Source organism: Lissotriton helveticus, chromosome 3_1 (genome assembly GCF_964261635.1).
Source record: "Lissotriton helveticus chromosome 3_1, aLisHel1.1, whole genome shotgun sequence".
NCBI lineage: Eukaryota > Metazoa > Chordata > Amphibia > Caudata > Salamandridae > Lissotriton > Lissotriton helveticus.
The window spans coordinates 1867865995-1867871278 of record NC_136061.1 but is presented as its reverse complement, the minus strand read 5'-3'; positions in this window follow the sequence as shown (position 1 = coordinate 1867871278).

Below are 5284 nucleotides of genomic sequence, written 5' to 3'. Positions count from 1 at the left end.
ACGCGATAATGCGCGCAATCTTGTGATCCGAATCATCCCAGGGAGATGCGGATTCACATACCTGACCTTTAATGAAGGTGAAAAGGTACCAATAGCATACAAATCACACTTGTACACACAAGCTGAAATAAAATTCACTTCTACAGAAAAAATTCTGACAGCGGTTCAAACTGCAGTAGCAAAAGAGAGAGCTCTCGCACAGGGTAAACGCGTAATGATTGTTACATCTCTACCTGCCTTAGAGGCAGTGAGGAAAGCAAGATGTTGAATACTTCTTTGACCCCTACTTGAAGACACAAGAATTCCGACAATACGAATACGAATGTCCTCTGCCGACCGAGATTCTGCCTCTAGAACATTACGGATGTATAATCTATACAGACGGATCAGCACAGCCCGCAATTGGGGGTACACAAGCCTATAGTGCTGCGTGCGCGATTGTTTAAGGTCGCTGGCGCGAAGGTAAATTTAAACCTATGGTCACTAAAACTCAATCACTCAGAGACTATGCAGCTCAGCGAGCTGAACTACAGGCTTTCAAGATGATGCTTGAAAATACCGATCGCGAATTCCCCACACTGATAGTGTGCGCTTCGTATTTCTGCGTTGAATCTTACAACGAGCACATGCACACCTGGGTTCGAAATGGTTTAAAAAATGCAAAAGGTGGCACAATCAAGCATAAAATGCTTTGGGAACAAGTAGTTCTTTTACAGAAAGAACTACAAAAGACTCACGTGATTCATACACTGAGTCATCAGCGTGATGGAGTTCACGTTGCAAGGAATTCATTGGCTGATGAAGCCGCGAAGGCAGCTGTGCAAACGGCTTCCATAGCTACAATCACTCGCTCGAAAAAAGTAATAGACGGTGAAATAATGCTAGCAGACAAAGCCTCAATGGAAGGTAGCTATGCAGCGTTACCTTCAAACTATCCACTCGGTAATACATACATAATTGATGCAAACTCCGTTCCTTTTGCTCGAATCCCTGGAGTGGGGGACAGAGTAATTCCAAACAGGAACGATAGTGGTGCTTTGGTTCACGAAGCACATATGGGAGAGGGTCTGAGACATCAAGGGATCTTAGATTCTCTAAAAGAATTAGAAGAGATGTACTGGTGGCCAGGAATGAGCGTCAAAGTTTACAAATTCGGAATTAACTGTGACACCTGTTACAAAGATCATAGGTTCGACAACCACCAGTTACCTGACTACAGTATAGCCAGCCCAGTCCAGACACCAATGTTAGACAGCATCAGGCTTTCTACACGCAGACGTCGCCATAAACGTATGCGATCCCACAAATATTAAGACAAGATTTATTTGGATGTGGCCCCAGCGCACGGCTGACGCCAGAACTGTTATAAAGGATTTGCGAGTCTTTATCGGCACATACGCAATCGGCACGCTACATTCTGACCAGGGTCCTGCGTTTAGCTCTCGAGCTTACAAGGAAGCCATGGCTAGCTTGGGCGTTGCATTGCGGTATTCTAGTCCCTTTCATCCTGAGGGTAATGCGGTAGTGGAAAGAAAAAAACGTGACATAAAGCAATCCATAACAGATAAGGTATTAGGTTCGGGTGATGGGTGGGTCAAACATCTAATAAGTGTCCAACGTAGTCTAAACAATCTGCCAGGAAATTCTCTGGGGGTAATCACTCCATATGAATTACTATTTGGTACTAGAATGATAATCGAAGACCTTGATTGTCAAACTTCAGTGGTGGAACAAAAACCCTTTGATGTCAAAGATCATTTGGCTGTTTTACAGGACTTAAACGAAAAAAGAAGAAGTCTGAGTAACACAATACAGAAGCAAATGACCACGGAAGAAAAACCACTTGTCCCAGCAAGACCTGTCTGAATTCCAAAGATTGGGGATCTAGTCAGGGAAAAGATCGCGGTAAAGAAGGAATTTGGGCCTTCTTACAGAAAAGCAGTACCTGTCTTAGCTATCCACGGAAAAAGATCAGTGTTACTACCGGCCCTTGCTGGTAAAAGGGAGAACAGAGTTGTGTCCATCGACCTGGTCAAACCAAATCGTGTGGCCGATAATAAGTAGGAGGCCCAGTGGACTCCCAAGATGTAGCAGACAACCTAATCTTGCTACAATCCAAGAGGTTCAAACTGAAAGGCTAATCACCTTTGATAAACCTGCAGTAAGAAAAAAGGACTATGCAACAATGCCATGGAACTTGTGCCTCTGGATACCCAAATAACAGTTTGTCAAGAAACACCTGTCTACAATGATGTAGCCTCTGACTATACAAATATGACAAAGGAAGAAGCAGTTCCAACGTTTCCGAACAATCCTGATGCTATTCCAACAATTGACAGAACTGCCTCTGGCTATTTCATCAAGTTTGATACCTTCTCTGAGGATCCCAGTGAACCTGAAGCAACGCCAGCAAATAAAACTTTCAAAGAAAAAAATAACAGAACTCTTTCATCAACTTGAGAAAACATATCTGGTTTCACCATGGGTTGAGTTTTGGATTATGTTAGGTGTACTTTTTCTCCTGCTTTGGCTCATACTTGTGTTAAGTTTGGGATGGATGATTGATGGAAAATACAGTACAATGCACACAGCAAGTAAGAAAATCAACTTGCTCCTTAAACCTCACAAATCATCTCATCATAAAAGAAGAGACCTGTCATCAGTAAACATTACAGCCGTCCCTATACCTGGAGGTATAGCATGGGATAGAACTGATTATGACATCTATGGCCCGGTGGAACTGCTGAAGATTCCACACCAGTTTAAGGTTTCTTTGAGTGACTTTGTCTCAGTCAGTACATTTTCTGATGATTGGGACTTTGAAACTGTTAATAACATGATGACAGATTTAGAAATGTCAGCTAAATTTACAGAACATGAATACCTAGAAGGTTCATCAGATTATGAACAAATGTATTGTTTTAATCATTATGGTCACCATTATTTGCATAAATCTGCAAGCCTAGAATTTATTTTTACTTACAATCAATGGGAACATTGTCCAACGCCGCCAAAGGGCAGCTCAAAAACATTTTATGAAAAGTTTCAGTACTTCTCAGGATTTAAAGTTACAATGCAGAAACATTTTATTTTAGAAATGAGAATAAGACAGGAATGAAAACTATGCTGACCAATACTAAACAAATTTATTCTGTAAACTGTTATGCTCAGCTGTCTACATTAGGTTTTGACTTTTGGAAAGACAACTTGAGACAAAAACTGTCTGGGGCTCAAAAGAATGGCAGGTGCAAGGTTTAGAAGCCTTGTTCAGAGCCTGCATCATACCAGAACAAATAATGTTTTTAAATGACACTGTTCAACAAACTTCTTGTCTTGGCCTGGCTAAGATAAAAGATTTAAACAAACCGTCCATACCAAAGCCCTCACCTGACAGCAGTAATTCTGCGGATGAGGAGGTAGACGTAAAACAGATTTTAATTCAAAACAGAACTAATCCTGATTGGAAAAAATTGTAAATCTGGCCCACAGACATGAATAACTGTCAAGATAGATTCCTGTACAAAACACAAGGGTTCACAGTGAATAGGCCAGATCCAATATACTCCCAGAGACAACATCTAGGGATAGTAACTACTTACAGTGTAGGAAAGCTATGCCTTGAGTGGCTACATAAATCTACACTTCCAGAAATGAAACAACACTTATCTTTACTTAAAGAAGGCAATGATTTGCGAGATTTCTTAATGGGGCCTCGCAAACCACGCCAAAAACGTTTCATATACGCCGGTATATACGCTGCTTACAACGAAGCATGGAAAATAACGCAAATGGAAACTGCAGAAAGAATACGAGAAATTGATTGTATTAATTTAGAGAAAAGCCTCTCTTTAGTGGACAATGGGTTAACGACTCTGTCCTCCAGAATATATTCTTTGGACAGCATCGTATCATCTGCAATTGACATAATAGAGCAAGACTTGCAATTGTTACAACATGGCCAGTTTCAATTATTTTCTATAATGCTGCTAGGCTGGACGTTACAAAATCTTTGTTCAGGCTACGTGCGTTGGTGTCTAATCAATACCACGTCATTATTTACTGTATTTAACCTTACAGATAAACAAATCTCTTTGGCACAAAGAGGAGCAGACTATACGGTGCTGAGCATTGAGAAACTGGAAAGATTACCATTGACAGTTTCTGAGAACCCTGTCATTGAATGGATAATACATGGCACCATCACGATACCAGTGACGATTTTCCAATTTCAGTATTGTCTACAGCATATACCAGCGGGCCTGTATGAAAGGTTGGGTAAATAATACATTAAGTCGACCTGGACTTTACCTTCCACAAACACAAATGTTGGAATGGGGGAAAGGAGGCATTCATTAGTGGTAAAAATTGTAAGAACTCACTAAGTGGTACACTTTTGTGCCAAGGTACTAATTTACACAGAGCCTGCAAAGGTTCTGCAAATAACCTCTCATGCCACCTGCACGGTACACCCTCCACAGTGATAGAACCAATTTTCAGGCAGCTATCCAATGTCAGCTACGTTATGCTCAATGACCACAGCTGTTGTGGCATGTTGCCAGGAAAAGCGTATCTAGTTAGTGTGTCATCCTGGGTCACTTGCTGTATGCAAGTATTGTATCCAAAAAAGCAAGACAGAAAGGGAGACGGTGTTATGGCCTTCACTGAATATCTTTTCTATACGAATTGATACTTTAAGCAGAATGAAAGTCATTCTTTTACAAAAAACTGTGCCACTGACCTCGTCTAGAGAAACGTATGATCTGCAAGTTGCAAGGACTTCTGCAGAGATACATGCATTATTATCAACAAACTGCCCAGTACATTTTGCAGAAATGTTAAGTCAAATCTTAAATATGTCTGATACCAGTGGCCTCGCACATGTATTTTAAGACGATTTTTTCGGGACTGTTAGCACCATTAGAAGCAGTCCTCGGCATTTTTCCAAATTTCGTACACTCTGTGTTCGGCAGCCTGCCTCTCATCTTGGGACTCGTAGCAGGAATTCTATTTCTATTCAATCTGCTCCGATATGGCAAGTCCAGTCACCAGCGATACCCAGACTACCATGGAACAAGCCCTCCTTGCCATGAGGTATCGTGAGAGAATTACACAGATTCTTAGCTTGGCTCGTTTAAGGGATCTGAACAAAACTTGGTTCCTTTCGTTCAGACCAATCTGGCAAGATTGCATCTTACCTGTTCTGCGATGCCTAAATTGCGGAGAGGAATGGGTGTTGGACATTTGTCTTACACTACCATCAGTCCTGCCAACAGATGTTGACGCT